The following is a 21876-nucleotide window of genomic DNA, read 5'->3' as shown; positions in this document are numbered from 1 at the left end:
GGGAAGCCCATGTGGTCCACTCTTGAGTGATAGTTTGCATCAAATTACAACCTTCACATCATGACGTCTTGTGACTTGGAGCCCTCTCTGTAGCACATAGGCCCGTCACGATCCCAGATCACTCGGCCATCCAGGCTCGTCTCCCCCTGCTCTGCACCACCTGTGTGGCCCCAGCGACATAGAACTCCGAGCCATCCCCAGGTCACCATGCTGTCATGATCCAGTGCCTTTGCACTGTGTGTGTTTCCTGGCCCCTGCTTTCCTCTGCTCTGCCAGGGAAATCCTATGTGTTCAAGACTCAACTTAAAAAAAAAAAAAAATCTACACCTATATTTATAGCAGCAGTATTCACAATAGCCAAGAGGTGGAAACAACCCAAATGCCCATCAAAGGATGAATGGATAAACAGCATTTGGTATATACACACAATGGAATATTATTCAGCCTTGAAAAGAAAGGAAATTCTGATGCATGCTACAACATGGATGAACCTTGAAGACGTTATGCAAAGTGAAATGAGCCAGACCCCAGAAACAAATACTGTGTGATTCCACTTATATGAGGTCCCTAGGGCAGCCAGATTCACAGAGACGCAAGGGAGAATGGTGACTGCCAGGGGGTGGGGGGAGGAGAGAAGCTGGGGGGAGTTATTGTGTAATGGGTACAAAGTTTCAGTTCGGGAAGATGAAAAAGTTCTGGAAACTGATTGCACAACAGGGTGAATACACTTAACACTGCTGAACTGGTTAGAAATGGTTAAAATGGTAAATTTTTTTTTTTAAGTTTTTTTTTGTTATATTTATTTATTTTTTTATTTTTTAGAGAGCTCCTGACTTATTTATTTATTTATTTACTTTATTTTTTTGGCTGTGTTGGGTCTTCGTTTCTGTGCGAGGGCTTTCTCTAGTTGTGGCAAGCGGGGGCCACTCTTCATCGCGGTGCGCGGGCCTTTCACTGTCGCGGCCTCTCTTGTTGCGGGGCACAGGCTCCAGACGCGCAGGCTCAGTAGTTGTGGCTCATGGGCCCAGTTGCTCCGCGGCATGTGGGATCTTCCCAGACCAGGGCTCGAACCCGTGTCCCCTGCATTGGCAGGCAGATTCTCAACCACTGCGCCACCAGGGAAGCCCTAAAATGGTAAATTTTGTTATGTGCATTTTACCACAATTTGGAAAAAAACATTTTTAAAAAGTCCATCCTCTGCAAAGGCTTTCTTGCATCCCCACGTGGGGTGATCCACTCCCCACCCCCAGGTCTGCTTCAGGTCTTCTGGACACACTAGTATTGACACACTGACCACGGCCACCATGGAACTACTAACCGAGGTGCTTCCTTCAATGAATGAGGGGCCTCTTGAGTGGAGAATGGCATGATTCCTGCTGGTCTCCGTAGCCACAGCCCCTACACAGTTGCTGGCGCATGCTGGACAATAATTGCTGCTCAGTTAGGACCCTAAGTAGGATGTTATCACGAGGCGTCAAGCCTTCCCTAGCTCTTTGGTAGAATCACAGGTCCATGATGGCTCTACAACTGACAAGCCATCTGTAAAGAACTGGCTTGACAGATTGAACACTTTCCCCTTGAGAAATGGAGATGAATAAGAAAATATTGAGCATCCTGAAGGCATGGGAAGATTTACAGAGACATTAACGAGAGCCGAGCCCTGCCCAGCTCAACTTTGCATTGTTGGCATCTCATTCGCCTCCGCAGCCTGCCGCCCCTTATGGGGGTCTGCAATCCACAAGCCTATAAATATCACAGCAACACATGACCAGGAGCGTCAGGGATGTCAGCCGAGGTGGTAAAAGTGTCTGTCGAAGAAGCTTGAGGCTGCGTCACAGTGAAGGATGGACTGGAGACGGGAAATGCAAGTGTTCATTGCAAGGCTGGGGTTTGGGATCCAGGCGCAAAGGCAGCCTTGGAGAGTGGAAGGAAGGACAGGGCAGAAGAGCTCCTGAGGCCAGGAGCCATTCCTGGGCCTCTCTCCCTCCTGAGCTGTTTCCTGCCCTCAGTGCTTGTGCTTTGGGCCCAGCGTTGAGATGTTAATTGCGTCCTAACACAAGTCCCCGCGTGCTTTCATAGTACCCCCTCCCCATCCTCCTATGGTCAGCCTCTGACCTTGGCTTCAGATGTGGAGAAGAAACAGCTAGATGGGGCAAGTGCCCCAAAGAGCGTGAGTAGTCAACCCAGAGATGTGAGAGGAGAGGGTTCATCAGAGGGAGCTGGGTGAAGGGGTTGCAGTTGATGTAAATGATCATCTCAGAGCCAAGGTTACCTGGGGGGCTACAAGACCTTCAGGGCAAACGAGGCTTTCAAAGGGATCCGAAAGCAAACAGCAATGCATGGACCCAGCTAAATGGCTTGGCTAATAACAACAACAGTGATAACTTGCATTGATTGGACACTTGCTCAATGCCACGCACTGTGTCCAGCATTTTTAAGTGGACTATCTCATTTCATCCTTCAAGAACTCTATAGGGTATATGCCATTCTCCCCACTTTTCTATCAAGAAAATTGAGGCACTGAGAAGTCAAGTGACCTGCTCAAGGATCTGTGTGATATCAGAACAAATGTGGAGAGGCAGGAAGGGAACCATCATAAATCAAGATAAAGAGCTGCAACCTCGGGGCAGCCGAGGAAACACACGCTGGAGATGTGACAGCAATTGTAGTCATCACCAACAGGCAGAGGGTCAGGAGCTGGAAATAAAATACCACCCAGGTATTAAGCATTCACGTTAATCAGAGGGTAGACTGGTATCTCAATAAAGGGGGCAGTAGAGGAAGTGGGGGAGAGATGTACGGCCTGCTCCTACCTGGGGATGGCGAGCTATGGGCAGGGAGCCCACGCTGGCTGCACACTGGAAGCCGAGTGACACAGAGCAGCTGCCACTGTCAGGGGAAGGCGGGCTCACCCCAGTGTCTCCTCCCACATACTCCAGCAAGACCTCGGCCACAGGCAGGGGGTGCCCGGGTCTGGCAGTTCACAGGCACCCACGTCCTCAGGGGAAAGGAGAGGGCAGTCCCTTGGCACAAATCTTCTGGGGACTCTGCACTACATTTCAAGAATCTTCAACCTGCCCCTTCTCCAGAATCTGTAATGAAATCTGCCTGAAATTACAGGCTTAATTTTTAAGGATCACTCAGTAGAACTTGCAAGGAAAATGACGAAGTGCATTCCCCAGCAGATACTGGGGGAAATACACTAACTTAGATTATCTTAGCCCTGGAGCTGTGCTGCATGACAGAAGCTCACACCGCATCTCACACTCAGCATGCGTTTAGTGGGGTCCTCCGTGTGTCACGGGCTGTGCTGGGTCCTGGGGCTATAAGGTCAAAGAAGACCTGGGTTCAGCCCTCGAGATGCTCACATATGGGGGTAATGGGTCAGGAATGACGTGGACTCTGCAGGAGTACAGTGGCGGGTCACTGTCTGGGTTTGGGGACACCCAGACCTTGAGGCGAGAATTGGAACGCAGGGAGCTACTCAGCAGGTTCCAGCGATGCTAGTAGGGGGCGGAGAATAAGACCAGGGAGAAAAGCAGCCAATAAAGGATGCGTTATCAAGCCAGCATCCCGTGGGGTGAAGGAGCTTCATCCTGCTGGGGAAGCTGGAAGCCAGTGTAGGACACCTGCCTCTGAGCTACGCCACCGGAGGACGAGGAAGCTGGGACATTTATGCACCAACTTCCACCAGTCATGGGCTAAGCCTACTCCAGAAGCTTCTAATTCTGACCTGCCACACAGGTGACAGCCGGCTCCATGGGCAAGCAGAATCCCTCGGGGGGCGGTGGGAGGCTATGCTGGTGTTGGGACTCTGGCCTATCTGCACCGGAATGGTAAAGGTGAGGGGACGTGGCCGAGACACTCCTAGTGTCCCCCGAGGGGTCACACACCTCCAAGTGGTTATTTTTAAGGGGTTTGTCTTGCCTCGCACGCTGGAATATTAACCCGTCCAAGGACAAAGGCCCCTCCTACACCTCCCGGCATCCGGTCACATGTATTGCCACATATTTGACCAATACCCTGTGCCCAGTGTCAGACCGGAAGGGTTCCATGCACCATGCTCCCCAAGGACTCTGTGCTATGAAATCATCAAGGGTGTTTCATAGAGAAGGAAACAGACCCAGAGGGTCAGGGCTGGGGCGTGTGGGCTGTGGGTGTTTCTCGCAGCACACCCATGCGGGAGCTACTCGTGCAGACTTCTACACGAATGGACCTTCCTAGTGTTGTTCAGTGCGAAGCCTGGGCAACTGTGTCCGGGGGCCCTGGATGAGAAAGGATGATATCTTGCCGAGCATCCCTCTGCTAGGAAGCGGCAGTGTGGGCACCTGTCGGCTCCAAAGCCCCGACTCCTAGACCCTGCTTCTTTCCCTCCACAGCCCTGGAAGGCACTTCATAAACAAAACCCATCTTAACTCTTTCAGTCCCTCGGGCTGCTGCTGAGTCATGCAGCTTCGTGGCTTAAAGGATTTGCGCAAGTAATCAGCCCAGGCCAGGGGGTGGCATGAGTCATGATAGGCAACAGGCAAGAAACAGAAACAAGAATCAGAGAGGGGGAAGTGAGCAGAAAAAGCAGAGGTCTTTGGAAGACGACAATGAAGCAGGTTTAAGAGGCAAATGGGCAGCAGGAGAAATGAGGGAGATTTGGACTAAGGAACCGCACAGCATTTCCAAAGAACTCAGAACATTTTTAAATAAATTTATTTATTTTTGACTGCATTGGGTCTTCGTTGCTGCGCATGGGCTTTCTCTAGTTGCGGCGAGCAGGGGCTACTTTTCGTTGCGGTGCACAGGCTTCTCACTGCGGTGGCTTCTCTTATTGCAGAGCACGGGCTCTAGGCGCGCGTGTCAAGGTCATGCACGTGCTCCACCTGGCCAGTCAAGTGATCCCTCCTCTGTCCTCATCCCAGCCTCTCAGCGACCTTCACAGTGGGCCTCTCCTTCCTGCTGAAACGCCGCCTTCCCCTGCCTGCTGGACCCCACGTTTTCTGGGGTTCCCTCCTGGTCTCTGATGCTCCTTCCCAGCTCCTCCTCTTCCTTCTGACCCTCACTGAGGGCATATCCAGGGCCTGCTCCGGGTCCCCTCCTCTTTCTCTCTGCACATTCTTCCCGGGTATCTCACCCTGTCTCCAGGCTCTAAATGCCTTGTATTTGACCCCTGAATCCATATCTCCTGCTCTCATCTCCTCCTGGAATTCCAGATTTCTAGATCCAACTGCTTATTGACATGGCTCCTCACATGTCTAAGAATGATCTCAGACTCAAGAGGCCGAACAGAATTCTTTATTTCCCTCCCTTGCCCACAGCCTGCATCCCTCCTGTATCCCCTCCATCTCTGTAATCACCACCCCATCACTTACCCAGATTTCCAAGCCAAAAATCTCGGAGTCTTTCTGGCACCCCCTCTTTTCCTCACTCCCCACTTGCAGCCCCTTACTGGGTCCTGTCATAGCCCCCACCTGAGCGTGGTCCTCTACACCTAGATCTCCAGAGATCTTCAGCACCTCGTAATGGGTATCCTGCCTCGACTCTTAGAGGCAGAACTTTAAAAACATGAGATGTGTTCCTTCTCTCAGCCTAAAATCCAAAGGTTACCACCACATCTAGAATAAAACCCAGCCCTTATCATGGCCTGCCAGGCCTCTAGGCTGTCTACTTCTTAACCCTGACCTGTGCCTGTCTCCCATGGTTCATGCTTTGCCAACCATGCGGCTGTTTCTGTTACTTAAACGCCAAGTTTGAACGCCAAGATCATCCTTCACGTCGGGCCTTGGCCACCCCTAGTTCCTCTCCTCGAAATGTACACCCCTCACCTGGGCATCACGGAGTCCCATCTTAAAGGTCCTCTCCCCGTCTCCGCCCTCTGTGACCCCCTCCCATTTTCATTCTTTGCAGAGCCCACCTCCTTTGTTCTCCTGTTTGGAGATTTGTTTGTTTACTGTCTGTCTTCCCAGACTCACTCTCCATGGTCACACCAGCGCTCGGAGGAGTGGCTGAACATTGTTGCCACCGAGAAGCACTTGAATGAGCTCAGAATGGACAAATGTTTAAATTGACCCAAACCAAGAGCAATCAAGCTGTGAAGTCTCTTTCAAAAACGGGCATCCCCAAGAGTCTTCTGAGAACTAAGCCGCCTACAAGAACAGTGAGATTACCGTTCTTCTGTCCCCAAAGATCAATGATAAAAGAAAAAGCATGCCCAGAAGTCCCGTCAAGGACATTGCCTTCTGATTCCTCTTCTAAGTCAATCTCATCATTGCAATTAGCTCCTTTCACATTACAGAGTCAACCTGAGCTCGATGGTAAATCAATGACACCAGGAACGACGGAGAATAAGTGGGCCCATCTTACAATCCTCAGGCTCAGACTTCAAAGAAGTGTGTGTTTCCTCTCTAACCCTTAACTCTTGTGCTGGCCACTCAATGCCATACAATGAGTGATAACTTTACAATTGTGCCATTGATCAACTGCCTAGGTTTTCTTTCATTGAGATTTGGATTTTGCTGTCATTTTTCTATAATTCTATGCCAGGATGATATTTCAGTAAGAAAACCTATCTGAAATCAGACGTATAGGTCTTAAATTTAGACATTAAAAAAAAATGCACCGAACAAGCAAGGTTTTGTGAACCTCTATCATATAATAATCCAGAGGTCAGAGTGGCCCACAGCTGTGCAAAGTCAAAACTTAGTGTTGTTATTGTTCAAAGAGGCAAACTCTTTGGATGCGTAAAGAGCACAGTATAATAAGCAAGATGGGCTGGGCTTGTTAAATGAAAAATAAGCAGGACTTCTCCCTAGAGATAGGATTTGCTCTTTGATAACAGTTGGAACTCTCAGACCCCATTTGACCTAGGGCCAGAGACTTTCTCCTTAAAATTCATATTTTAAAACCTTAATTCAGTTTATAATATGTGCTGGCTTAAAGCCTGATGAAGATAGCGTTATTCGTGTTGTACTAAATACTAATAATCAACTTCCCAATATCATTGTATTCCAGATGTGGATTCTGTGACTTAAGGAAGTGGGTTTAATGGAACCACCATCCCATTACTGCCATGTGACGTCTTACTTGAGGACATGCCACTCCTGAATAACTGAGGATGAGGTCATTCATTGTGCCAACAACCAGAGTCCTATTGAGAAGATCTTAGCTCTTTGTGGTCTCTTATCTTATCTCCCATCTCTTCTATCAACTCTTATCCTAACTCCCTACCCAGGGCCAGGCCCGCATCACTTCTCCCTGGCAACACTGTTTCACTGCCCAGACGCTTCACCCTCTGGACAGACATCTGGAGCCCAGCCTTCGGCATGCAGCCCCTGCGTCTGGTCGGCAGGACAAATACAATCACCACGTTGAGACTCACTCGACATGGAGGGATGCCTACAGGAGAAGTCTTTGAACCCGAGCAGCCATGACCTTCCCCCTTCCCACCCTGACCTTCATTCTTGCCTCCTTGACCTTCCCCCTTCCCACGTTTCCAGTTGCCTTTCATTGTTCCTCACCCTTCTGTCTGGACTCTACTAGACCACAGGTGACTTCACGTCTTCTCAGCTTTACTCACACCCCTGTTGTCTCTTCTTGAAGGGTTTCTCTCCCCTGCCCGCCTCCTTGCCCAGCTCACATCTACTCATCTCCCGGAGCATAACATCACCTCCGCCGGCGAGTCTTCCGGGTCCTCAGACCTGGCTCCGGGCTGCTCCTCTGGGTGCCCATCATCCGCAGTGCACACAGTGCGTTCCCAATAAACTTTTCTGGTCCACTTACCCCACTGGGCAGTGATCTCCTTGAGGGCAGGGGCAGGGTGCTTTCTGGCACAGAGCAGACACTCCACAAAGGTTAACCAAATGAAGGTTGAATGCATGGACCTGTTACTACAGTGACGCTAAAAGCTCTGGTAAAAAAATGCTCGCTCCTGTCATCTGGACCCAGAGGAGCCAGACAAGCAGCCAGTGTCCACACTGGGGCAGAGCCTTCGAGGGAAGGTAAGTTCACTTGTCGGGCCACCGTGGAGATGGCACAGGAATCGAAGGGAGAAGCTGTCTCTGTGGTGCCAAACATGGGGGCTCTAACTCGCGTTTCAGTGAAGAAGACAACTGTCCTGACCCATGTACGTTTGCTCGAAGGGGCCGTGAACAGAAACAAAAGAAGAAAGAGATTGGGAAAGGAATCTGAAAGCGAAGATGTAAAGCAAGATGGTATTTAAAAATAATAATAACTGAATTAAAGGAGAGGCCGTGAGGTATACGAACAACCCACTCATTCAACACAGGACTGATGGGGGGACACCCACAGGCAACCACCTGAGAGCTGGGAGACGAGGCTTCCCTCTGGAGGAGCCATGGCAGGAATCTCCACCCATCGAATTTGCTTCAGTGCCTGTCCTGGGATCAACAAACAACTGACATCTCAGAGTTCCTGCTGCAATAGGAAAAGCAGGCAATGATTGTCCCCTAGGAGGCCACTCAGTGTGCCCGCTGGGCCTCGCAGGGGGCGCCAGCTAGATGTGTCCTAGTTGATGTCCCCATGTGCCAGGTGCAGGACATCAATATTGCAGCAGCCGAAACTGAATCTAGGGTTGACCAGACATAGGAACAAATTCAGGTTAACAAAATTTCCAAGAGGTGAATGTATAAAATAATACAGGCTACATGTTCACTGATATCCAAAAATAAAATGCTGAGTCGCCTGCAAGACTCATGTCTGTGGATCTGTCATGCTCTCTTGGACGGGGACCTCAAGGGAAGTCACACCGTCGATGGAAGGGCAGTAGAAGCACAGAGTCCAGCAAAGGCTGCTGCTTGGAGGACCTGAAGGCTAAGGCCGAGGGACTCTGCCAGCCAATGCCCCATCTTTATTGTAAGGTGGGCTCTAAGCTACCATCAGAAACTTGGATTTGAACTGACAAATTCTTGCTTTCTGTCTGCACCTTTTCTAGACCTTCTCCCTTCCTCAGACTGGATATAGGGGACTAGGTTGGAGACTTTTTGGAAATAATACCCAAATTAGTTAGTGTCATAGTTTGGTTGCTCCCAAAAGGAGATACTGTGACAAAGATTTGCATGAAGATAGCTTTTTGGAAGGTGATCCCAGGAAACACAAGGGAAGAAGTGAGGAAAGTGAACAAGGAAGGGAGAAAAGCCGATGAGATTCACGGATGATCAGGATACTCCTTGGTCGCCCCCGTGGGTCACCTGAGATTCCAGGTGGAAAATGTCCAGTAGAGCATTTACCCACCGATCCCTCTCCCACTGGCTGAAGTTTATCCCTGGAGGCAATCACTCTCCACTCACTTCCAAGCTGCACCTGTGTGCGTCTAGGCATGCTTCAAGTGCCTAAGAAAGCCCTTCAAGCAGACGGGAAGAGAGAGAAACCAGAGTTCAAGGTGGGGCGTTTTCAGGGTGCTGGGAGTTGTCTGCAGGTGCAGAAAAATTCACATGGGCCCATGGATGACGCTACAGCTTGTTATTCTCAGATCCCATGGGTCATACATTTACAGTCAGCTAAAGTGCTCCATAAATGGATAATTGGCTGATACTCAGTTCTTTTTTCTTCCCCTTGAAGTGTAATCTTCCAACAAGCTCTGTTCAAGCCACCACCCTGGTTTCATGGTCCCACCCCACTCAGCCAAGGCATTCAACCCCAAGAATAAAAGTGATATTCCATGAAAAGATTATTCTTCTCTTCATAATATTTTTATTCACTATAGACTATAAATGATTCATTACTTGATTTTCTTCTCCACTTGTCACAAAATATGAATTTTCATTTCATTTTCAAGATTAAATTTTAAACTTAAATTAGCCCCTTAAAAAGTAGAGTGATATTTAAAATAACCTTGCAGTTCATTTCTATTTTAATACAGAGATTAACAGACCTACCCAAGATTTAAGATGTTATCTTTTTATTCAATTAATATCTTAGAATTAAGTGTTTATTATTGATATTAATGAAAACTTTAAAAATTATTAATTGAGCCTAAATTACAATCAAGTCAAAAATTTCCAAATTAAGACGTGAGACTAAAACCAACACTTATCACTCCTTTCAGCTATGATATAATTAGGAAGTCAGTCAACCTACTATTTAAAGTATCCATTCAACCACATTATAAACCATTAATTTTTAGGAAAAGTTCAGTTGCCAAGCAAGCTTCTAGAGTATATTCTTTGTTCTTCCTCCCACTATAATAGCAAATGACAGTGACAAAATTTCTCACATCTGCTACCTCTAGCTGGAGTGCAATTATAGAAAGAGGGGACCATAATTAAAAGCCATCCGAAAGCAAAGATATAGGTGGATTCTGAGAACAGCAGTTGAAACCAGGAGGGGTTTTGCCCCTTCCAAGAGCAAGTGACTGCCACGGGCGCATGGGAAGAAGGACAAAGGGACTGGGGCAGCTCAGGGCCTGCCAGGGATTTCTTCTAGAATAGGGCACACACAGAGGAGAAACTTCAGGGAATGGAATAAATTTGATCAGGACAGGGACAGTAGAGATGAAGGTAAGATCCAGGTCACGGTGGTTAAGGGAAATGGATCCCAGAAACCTTGCTCGGAAAGCAAGCTGCCATATCTTTTTTTTTTTTTTTTTTTTAGCTTTTAAAATTTCATGTTTATTCATATTTTTCAAAATATACATACATAAAAAAAGGAAGATTTCCAACAGGAAAGATTGCCTTACATGCAACACAAATTCCAATAAACTCATGATGGGATCACACATGATTATGGATCTAATTCAAGCCAATCTTCTCAAGTCCAATTCCCAGCCACACTTTAGGCTGCAGATGGGATCCCAGGAGACAATGCAAATGGAATGAATTAAACAAACATCTTTCGCCTCTGGCAGCACTCAAAGGGCCAGAAGATGTACACCAAGAAGTTTAAGACAATTAAAATGTCAAGTGACACAGGGAAGATAAATGATAACCAGAAATCAATATTTCTTAGAAAGCTAGTGCTATTTAACACAACTTCACAATACTAAAACAAATACAAATAAGAAAGGGTTAGGTAGTCGGGCTTCATTTGTTTTTTCTTTTCTCTTTTTAAATAACTCTAAAAGGAAGCCACTTGCTTGTTATCAAAAGTGCTATGGAAAGAAAGGAGGGGAAAAAACCCACAGTTTATTTTAGCAAATTGTATGTTTTTCCACTTAACATTTCTACATTAGCAATGGTGTAACTCTCCAATATTTCCTTATAAAAAAGGCAAAGAGGAGGTGACAACTCATGCTCCAAATATTAAAAAATATATTTAAACATTTGATCAAGAAGATTTTATATGTTTTGATTTTTGGTAACACAGGTGACACCAGAAATCACAAATTCAGTATGTTCCTATATTTCCCCTTCAGTCAAAAACCAAGTGGTGGAGAGATCTTGTGCTTGCTATTGAGGGAATGCAATGCCCAGGGGCCAATGAAAAATACCTAGAAATTGATCAATGTGAAAAGCGGCCCAAAGGAGTCCTGCATATCTTTTAACAAGACACAAAAACAACAGAGGAGGAGTTAGAAGAACTCTGGGGAGTTAGGCAAACCTTCCTGAACTCTGCCTTAATTGGAAAGTTAAGGAGAACTAATTCCACTTAAAAATGAGCAATGGACAAGGAATGAAGTTAAATTCCATACAAAGTGACTGTAAGAAAAAGAACAGAAGAGGCAGAATAAACATCCCAATAGATGATCAAAGCATGCCAGAGAGATGAGACGACAGATCAAAAGTAACCTATTATTTCAAGATAAGCTAAAATATATGAGTAAACAACATTTAGGAAAATTCAGGAATGAGATAACAGAACTTACAAAAGAATTAGAAGTCAAAAAAAAGTTTATATAAAAATTGAAGACTTGGGACTTCCCTGGTGGTCCAGTGGTTAAGACTCCATGCTTCCAATTCAAGGGCGGGGGTTCGATCCCTGGTCGGGGAACTAAGATCCCACATGCCGTGTGGCACAGCCAAAAAAAAAAAAAAGTTGAAGACTAATTTAGAAGGAACACAGTGGTGAATTGACAGAAATAATGCCTGAAGAGTAATAGCAGAATTTTTAAAAAGCATTTTAAATCAAAAAGAAATTTAAAAAAAGATTTGAGAAAAAGTAGCCAATATTGAAGTAGGCAAAGAAGATTAAACATGCAGATAATAGGAGTCCCTTAAGAATGTAATCAAGGCAAGGGAAGAAAACAAATATTAAAAACATAATTCAAGAAAGATTCCCTGAGATAAAAAAAGGATATGAAACTACATATTGAAAAAGCATAGTACACACCTGAGACTACTGACCCAGAAAACCAACACCAAGACATGGTCTAGTAAAATTACTAAGTTTAAAAAATAAAAAAAGCCCAGAAAACTTTGGGCATCTAGAAAAAAAGAACATAGGAATTGTAAGGGAAAGATAATTAGACCATATTTAGAATTTTTAACTGCAATACTTCCTGCCAGAAGAAAGTGGAGCACCTATTTAAGAAACTCAAGGAAAGGGATGGTAAGCCAAGGATTTTATATCCAGCAAAACTGACTTTCCAATAAAACACAAATTACTATGAACTTTCAAGAAAGCAGGGAATAGTGTTCCAATCAGCTATTCCTGAGGAATTTAATAGAGAATGACTTTCAGATCCCCAAATGATCAGACAGTCATCGGCATAAGGACAGATGGTGAACACTAAATATATCATTATTTGTAGAACTAAGAGTAAGTGAGGGTTGAAGTGTAGAGGTCATAGTAAGTCATGAGAATGTGCTCTGACAATGTAGGTAGAGACAACTGGTTTTTTTCTAATGGGGCATTAGAGATTGTGGAGAACATATGCTCAAAAAGTATCTAAATATGTTCGTGGTAGTATTAGCACTATTATTCTGTGGCTGCTGTATGCTTGATAGGGGATAACAGAAGTGCAGAATTTTGGGCCGTATTAATTCTATCATCCCCTGTGTCCTTAAAAACTAGGAGTTATGGGCTTCCCTGGTGGTGCAGTGGTTAAGAATCTGCCTGCCAATGCAGGGGACACAGGTTTAAGCCCTGGTCCAGGAAGATCTCACACGCCACAGAGCATCTAAGCCCACGTGCCACAACTACTGAGCCTGCGCTCTAGAGCCTGCGAGCCACAACTACTGAAGCCCGCACGCTTGCAGCCCATGCTCCGCAACAAGAGAAGCCACCGCAGTGAGAAGCCCACGCACCACAACGAAGAGTAGTCCCTGCTCGCCGCAACTAGAGAAAGCCCGTGTGCAGCAATGGAACCAATGCAGCCAAAAATAAACAAATAAGTAAATAAATGTATTAAATAAAAACAAATTAAAAAAACCTAGGAGTTACAGATATAGTAGGAGAAGACTGGAGAAGAGTTTATGTCAAAGCTCTAGAATCTTAAGTTTGAATTGGAAGATCAATATGAACTCAGGAAAAATTTTTTTATATACATATGATTTTTATATATATATTTTTTCATATGCGTATGTATAAAGTTGCTGAAAAGGCTGAGAAACAATAATTAATCCAGTAACAATGAGCATTCCTAGAGCATTCTCTCTCACGGAAAGAAACCAGCACTTTTTGGAGAAATGACTGATTATAGTTCTGGGGCAGAAAACATATAAATGGCCTGAAATATCTTTTAATATCATATAGCACAAAAGCTATCAACAACTCCTAGGGTCATGTCTAAAGGACCCAGGAGCCAATGTGAAATGCCACCTTCAGACCAAAGGTGGGACCATACCTTCAATAATGATATGATAATAACTGCAATGGATTGAAACCCACCCAATATGTTTAAATCCATAACTTCATAAAGTTAAGGCCAAAAAAAAGGGGACTGCATTTGGAAGATTACAGAGAAAGAGTTCATCATCCTGAAAACTGGTAACTAAAGAAGAATTAAACATTATCTTATGAACCCCCTGTGGAACCAAGTAGTAGATGAGGAGGAGTGTCTCTTTAAAAATGTATTTCAATTAATAAATGAAAAGAAATGGTGGAATTAGAATACCACCACTTAGCAATCTCTAATAACTTAACAGATAAAGGCATTGAGCACCAAAGCCCGCTAACATTACAAAGGGAGAGACAACTAGTTATTAAGTGCATCCTATAGTCTGGCCAAAGGGACCTGACCTGAATCTGATGCAGTTTCTGGATCCAGCTGCAAATTTTCAGGAAATACAGGGACAGAGGAACATGTTAAACTGTACCATAGGGACTTCCCTGGTGGCGCAGTGGTGAAGACTCCAATCTCCCAATGCAGGGGCCCTGGGTTCGATCCCTGGTCAGAGAACTAGATCCCGCATGCATGCCGCAACTAAGACCCGACACAACCAAATAAATAAATAAATATTTTTTAAAAACCAAAAACCTGTATCATAAATGTCCAATCCGCAAAGCCCAGACTGTGAGAAATTTTACAGATCAATGGTCCTCCAACAGATACTGTATGGAAACAAAAGGGAGGAAAGAGAAACCTAGAGGTTAAAAGAGACTTGAAAGATAAACCAAAAATGTTTTTAATGTAAGACTATTGTTGTGATATAATAAGAAACATATATTCAGTCTCTACCCACACCCCTACCCCACCAATTCCTGGCACAGAGCTTCTCAGAGCCTAGAAATCTCTTAAGTGCTCTGAGTGTCTCTGGTATGCTAATGAAATGATTCTTTTTTTTAAATTTTTATTGAAATATAGTTGATTTACAACGTTGTGTTATTTTCAGGTGTACAGCAAAGTGTTTCAGTATACATACATACATATATATATATATATATATATATATATATATATTCTTTTTTAGATTCTTTTCCATTATAGGTTATTACAACATATTGAGTATAGTTCCCTGTGCTATACAGTAGGTCCTTGTTGGTTATCTATTTTATATATATTAGTGTGTTTATTTTAATCCCAAACTCCTAATTTATGCCTCCCCTGCCTTTCCCCTTTGATAACCATAAGTTTGTTTTCTGTGTCTGTGACTCTATTTCTGTTTTGTAAATAAGTTCGTTTGTATCATATTTTTTTTTAGATTCCACATACAAGTGATATCATATGATATTTGTCTTTGCCTGACTTACTTTACTTAGTATGATAATCTCTAGGACCATCCATGTTGCTGCAAATGGCATAATTTCATTCTTTTTTATGGCTGAGTAATACTCCATTGTGTATATATACCACATCTTCTTTATCCAGTCATCCGTCAGTGGACACTTAGGTTGCTTCCACGTCTTGGCTATTGTAAATAGTGCTGCTATGAACATTGGTGTGCATGTATCTTTTCGAATCATGATTTTCTCTGGATATATGCCCAGGAGTGGGATTGCTGGATCATATGGTAACTCTACTTTTCATTTTTTAAGGAACCTCCATACTGTTCTCCACAGTGCTAATGAGATGACTCTTAGCTGAGGGGTCTCTAGGTAGGGTGTAAGTTGTCAGGATCTGGGCTGGTCCCTCTGGCATGGAGGGCTGGGCAATCTGGGCTGGTTCCAGGCCAGAGTAAACTGCCCTGTGATTAGAGGGTTGGAACTTTCAGCACCACCCCGAAACCTTGGTGATTACCAATGGCCAAAGATTTAATCAATTGTGCCTACATAATGGACTGTCCATACAAACCCCAAATGAAGGGGTTTGGAGAGAGTCCCGGTTGGTGAACACATCCACATGCCGGGAGGGTAGTGCAACCCAAACTCCATGGAGACAGAAGTTCCTGTGCTTGGGATGCCTCTGGACCTCAGCTTCTGTATCTCATCATCTGGCTGTTCATTTGTATCCTTTATAATAAACAAGTAATAGAAAATAAAGTGTGTCCCTGAGTTCTGTGAGTCAATATAGCAAATTATTAAACGTGAGAAGGGGGTTGTAGGAATCCCTGAAGTGTGGGTAACCTGGGCACCCACTACTGGCAACTGGCATCTGAAGTTAGGAGGCAGTCTTGGGGGACTGAGCCCCTAACCTGTGAGGTCTGGCGTTAACTACTGCAGTTAGTGTCAGAATTGAATTAAACTTCAGGACGCCCAGGTGGTGTGGGAGAATTGGAGAATTGCTTGTTGTGGAAAATCCACACAGTTGCTTCCAGAAGTGTTATGAGCAGCCAAAAAAAAAAAAAAAAAAAAATCAGTTTCAAAAAGCACAAGAAATTAAAAGTCAGGGTAATGTTGCATCTGGGGCAAAAGAAGGGGTTGTGATTGGGACAGGCATCGGAAGCAGCTATCAGGGTGGCTGGCAAAGTTCTGTTTCTCAACCTGATAGTGTTTGCCTTGAAAGAATTCACTGGGAATTCCCTGGCGGTCCAGTGGTTAGGGTTCCACACTTCTACTGCAGGGGGCATGGGTTCGATCCCTGGTCGGGGAACTAAGGTCCCACATGCCGCAGGGCACAGCACCCCCCCCCCCACCAAAAAAAAGGGGGAAAAAAAAGAATTTGCTAAGCCATATATTTGATGTGGGAAGTTTTCTGAATTTCTGATTTATTAAGAAGATTTTTTTAAGTGAAAACAAAGGTCTGTCCCATGAAGACAATTTTCCTTTTGAAAGCTAGAACCTCATTTGTCTCCTGTTCTTTTCTATATATTATGAAATAACTACGTCTATAAGCAAAGACGCGTTTAAAACCTCTCTAGGAATCAGAATGCACAAAAAAGTTGTCCTCTTGCTTTGTTTCAGGTCAGCTCAGATGTCATCCTCTCCCATTATCTACCTGATTTACTTGTTTGCCTGTTTATTTCCTGACCCTTGCCCCGTCAGAGAAGGAATCCTTGTCATTTCCATATCCTGAACCTCTAGGACACCCCCAGACTCCACGCGTGTCTGGGGGACTGGAAGTCGAGGGCTGGCCCCTGGCCTTCACTGTCACCAACAGGATCCCTGCCCGCCAGGTGTTGAGTTCCACACATCTCACCTGGGCCTGGGCTGTGTGCTGAAGCAGGCAGCCTAGGCGCTGGGGGTCCCGAGTCCCTAGGTCCCCTTCTCAATCTGGGGGACCCTCCTTCTCTCCATGACTCTACAAACGTCCTCCTTTCTCCCTCCTATCCAGGACACCAGCCTCTTTCTTTTTATAAAAAATAAATTTATTTATTTATTTATTTTTGGCTGCATTGGGTCTTCGCTGCTGCGCACGGGCTTTCTCTAGTTGCGGCGAGCGGGGGCCACTCTTTGTTGCGGTGCGTGGGCTTCTCATTGCAGTGGCTTCTCTTGTTGCAGAGCTCGGGCTCTAGGTACACGGGCTTCAGTAGTTGTGGCATGTGGATTCAGTAGGTGCGACTCGTGGACTCTGAGTGCAGGCTCAGTAGTTGTGGCGTGCGGGCTTAGTTGCTCCGCGGCATGTGGCATCTTCCCGGACCAGGGCTTGAATCCGTGTCCCTTGCATTGGTAGGCGGATGCTTAACTACTGTGCCACCAGGGAAGTCCCAGCCTCTTTCTTTAACAAACCCTTTTAGGGCAGTTTCTCTAGAATTAGGCCCAAGATGGGAAGTCTTGTTCTGTGATGCTCTGCTAAGGCAGTGCTCTCAGGAAAAGGAAAGAGAGGGAGCAGGGAGGGAGGAACTCAGCCGGAAGACTAGCTTCAGCCTGACCCTGAGGCAGGAGGTGAGGGGCAGGGCAGGAGTTGTCCCACTTGGAGGTATGAAGTCCTGTTTTGTGCCTCTGACCAATCAGTCACTGGCCTCAGTCTGGGTGACTGGGGGGCTCCTGAGCTCTCATCCAGCCCAGTGGGGCGATGCTCCCAAGGGGATAGGCAACACTCACCAGGACTGCACGTCAGGTTACCTGGCCGGGGCTCTCGACTTCAGGCAGCCTCAGCTTCCTGCCTGCAAGAGCTCTGCCTGCAGGAGGGAGAGACCACAGGCTGCAGGGCCTCTGCCCCAAAAGGAGAGGAAGAGGAACAGGCAGGGAGGAACCCAAATCCATATCTCAAATGTCCTGCCATCCAAGCAAGCGCTCAGTAATGTTAGCTCTCAGCTGCAGGTGTGCCGGGGGCAGCGGGGAGTAAAGGAGGCCTGGCCACCCTCCTGCCCTCCCGAGGAGCCCTGCAGCCCCCGAGGTGGCCAGCCACGCAGACTCCGAAGGCTTGTCCACTGGCAGCAGGGAGACCGGGATGGCAGGGATCCCCTTTCCCTGCAGCTCCCCCGACCCGAGTCCTGTCCGTCACTCATTTCCTTTACAAGCAGCGGGAGAGCCTCAAGTTATAGATTTTATAGCCTTAGGAAATCCCATTCAAGTGATGCTGTTCTTGCAGAATTCCTCTACTACTATTTTTAGTGGCAGAAAGAAAAGAAGAAAATCAAGGATGCCTAGAATACAGCAAGAGAACATGTTTCTTTCTTTCTTTTTTTAAATTTAATTTTATTTATTTTTTTATACAGCAGGTTCTTATTAGTTATCCATTTTATGCATATTAGTGTATATATGTCAATCCCAATCTCCCAATTCATCACACCACCACCACCACCCCCCGCCACTTTCCCCCCTTGGTGTCCATACGTTTGGAGAACCTGTTTCTTAAAACTGTTTTATTCCACTGATTTAAAAAAAAAATTGTGGGAGTTCCCTGGCGGTCCAGTGGTTAGGACTCAGCGCTTTCACTGCTGTGGCCTGGGTTCAGTCCCTAGTTGGGGAACTAAGATCCTGCAAGCCACGCAGTGTGGCAAAAAAAAAAAAAAAAAAAAAAAAATTGAACTTCAGAGAACAAAGATCTCCTTGAAATCTGCATTCATCTAAAATACGGATTCAATGCATATTGCAATTATGACACACTCAAAATGTTTGCAGTTTTATTTTTTTTATAACATGATAAAAACCATGCAGGTCAACCCTGGAAGTGATTCATGTGTCTACCTGGGGTTGGATGGGGGTGTGGTCTTTTGTGTCTCAGAGTTAAAGTGGAGCGCGGTAGATGCAGGAAGAATTCTTTCCAAATGCCTCCCGAGCATGCCTTTACCTGGTCTCTCACCAGCAGTCGGGTCAGAGGGGAAGAGAGGGGCCAGGAGGGCCCAGACACCCTATTTCTTCAGGGTTTTATCTTCCCGTATCCAGAGTTCTGAAATCGCACTGAAGGGCTGGACCCAGACAGCCCAGCAGCTGGCAGCCCCACAGCCTCTGCTTCTCCAGCTACAGAGTCCTGTCTCCTCCAACCCAGCAGAATGGGTTTCTAACTCATGTCTTATCACCTATGCTGCTCCCTGCAGAAAACTCTCCATGCTGGTAAGACAGAATCCCCATGTCTGATTGTTTATGTCCCCCCAGAATTCATATGTTAAATCCTAACCCTGAATGTGATGGGATTAGGGGGTGTGACCTTGAAGAGGTGATTAGGTCATGAGGGTGGAGGCCTCATAAATGGGATTAGTGCCCTTATAAAAGGGACCCCCGCAGAGCTCCTGAGCCCCTTCTGCCCTGTGAGGACACAGCAAGATGGTGCTGTGAACCAGGAAGTGGGGCCTCACCCGACAGGTCTGCTGGGGCCTGGATCTTGGGCTTCCAGCCTCCAGAACTGTGAGAAACAGATGTCTGCTGTTTGCGAGCCTCCTAGTCTATCATATTCTGTTATAGCCACCTGGAGAGACCGAGACAGTTTCCCCTCTAGGGACGCGCACACACACACCCCCGGCCCCAAGCGGCTCTGCGCTGCGCCCTTGCTGGTGGAGCCCTTCTTCCTCACCCACTCTTGCCCTCATTTACCCGCCTCCACCTCCCCGCAGCCCCGTGACTGCTGCAGGGCCCCTCCTGCAGAACTACCCTCTCCTGGAAACCCTGCCCAGACCCCCCCGCCCCTCAGCCCTACCTCCCCTCGGGGGTGAGGGGCCCTGCAGAGAGCAGAGTGTCCCCGGGGGTGGGACAGGAGAGGGTCTGAGTAGGCAGGTGAATGAACACTTCCTTCTTCAGGTAGTCAGGCCTTTATTTTTAGTTCCTTTCTATTTACGGCAAGTAATACCGGTTCTCCTTTTTAAAATCAACCTACTTTTTTTGATTTTTAAGAAAAATATTAAGCAAATCGTAGCACAAGTGGTGCTGGGCAAGCAAAAGTCCTCAGGGTGGAAAGAGAGGGATGGGTTTTTAGAACCCGCGGCCCTTGCTGTTTCTGTCCTCACCTGCACTTACAACCTTCCCAGCTGTTCCTTAGTTTGTGGTCCTCCGGACTGGGAGCTCCTGGGGGGGTGGTCATCACTGGGTCTCCAGGACCCCCATGGTGCCCTCGTACAGTGGGTGTGCTGTGCACACTTCCTGCCCTGAGCTGAGCCCCACATGCTTGAGTCCCTCCGCTGGGCCTGGGTGTGTGTCTGGCTCGGGCCAGAAGCCACTTCCTCATTGTCTGTGGTCCTGGTCCTTGGGTGACAGCCAACCAGGCACAGGGTGTGTGTGTCTGCCTGCATCTGGCTGTGGCCCTACCTCGGGGCCCAGGAGTGGAGAGGGCTTTTTGGTGAATGTGTTTGCGAGGCCAGGCTTGTCCTCTTCTGGGGAAAAGGCCCGGGGAGTGGGCCTTCCATGACGCTGAGCCACAGGAGTTTTGTGCAGGTTCAAGAAAAGGTTAATTGGGGTGAGCTCTGTCCCCACTGTCACTCAGCTGCACCCTTGCACAGGTGGACCAGTTGGTCCTCAGGCCAAGGACGTGCACTGGTACCACTGACAGCCCATGCTGTGTGCGGTCCCCGCAGCACCCAGCAGGGAGGCCGAGTCACCCCAGGTGCTCACTCATTCACTCAACAAACATCTGCTGAGCTCCCGCTCTACGGGCAGCAGGAGCTGACATGTGTTACACATTCGCTGTGCTCCAAGCAGTGCACGAAATGCTCCCACGTGGTTGCCTGCAAATGATAGGCTGTAATTAAATGAGATAATACATGAGCTCAATAAAGCCTGCCTCTCTGTACTATTAGTGCTTTCATCTCGCTATTATTAGCCCCAAGTGCCAGGCTCTGCAGATAAAATGCATAAAGCCTCCCTCCCAGCCTGTGGAGCAGTCACAGATAATTACAGGACCAGAGAAGTCAGTCCAGGTAGATGCCCTCTGAGGGGGAAGGGCTTCTGTGAGTGCTACAGAGGGAGGGACTAACTGTCTGCAGGGTGAAAAAAGCCTCACCTGGCTGACATTCGACCCAGGCTGGGAGAGCATTAGCCTTGGCCAGAGGGAGAGAGGAGGGGCAGGTACTGTACTGGTCTAGGAAGGCTTTGGTTTAGGTGCCCTCTAGGGCCTGAGCAAGTGGTGTATGTCCAGGGCCTGGCGGGAATTTGTATGGATGGAGGCTGGCGGGGAGGGGCGCAGGCCCCTGGGGCACCTGGCTAGTAGGGCTTAAGCACAACAGTTTAAGCTGGCGGGCTGGGTGTGTGCCTGTAGAGCGGGAGGTGAGCTGGCTGGGAGGAGTAGTCTTGGTGTGATGGCCGCTCCTGGCAGGGCTGCTCTGGGCTCAGGCCACACCTAGAGAGGAGCCACATGGCTGCCCTGGGTCTGGATCTCCATCCAGTCATGGTATTGGGACACTAGTGGTTAAGGTGGCCGTTGTGTGGTCTGGATGATGAGAACTATTCAGCTTCGACATGTGCCTTTGGACTGCCAAGTCCCAGAGACAGGGAGATCCAAGGAGCACTGGTCGCTGAAGACGAGAAGTCTGGAGGCCTGGGCTTCAGCCCCAGCAAGCCTGTCAGCCTCCTCATGTGCAAAGTGGGCATAAGAACAGCCCCCATCGTATCCACCCCATAGATTTGCCGTCAAGACCAAATTCATGTAGGTGGTTCAGAGTCTGGGGTCGGACGTTACAGTGATTGGGTTCAATCTGGATTCTACTGCTTTTTAGCTGTGAACTCTGAGCAAGTTACAGAGAACCTTTAGGAGCCTCAGTTTCCTCATCTGTAAGATGGGGCTAACCATAGCTCCTAATTCCCAGG

The sequence above is a fragment of the Balaenoptera ricei genome, chromosome 16 (assembly GCF_028023285.1).
Source record: "Balaenoptera ricei isolate mBalRic1 chromosome 16, mBalRic1.hap2, whole genome shotgun sequence".
Classification (NCBI taxonomy): Eukaryota; Metazoa; Chordata; class Mammalia; order Artiodactyla; family Balaenopteridae; genus Balaenoptera; species Balaenoptera ricei.
This window is presented reverse-complemented; position numbering follows the sequence as displayed.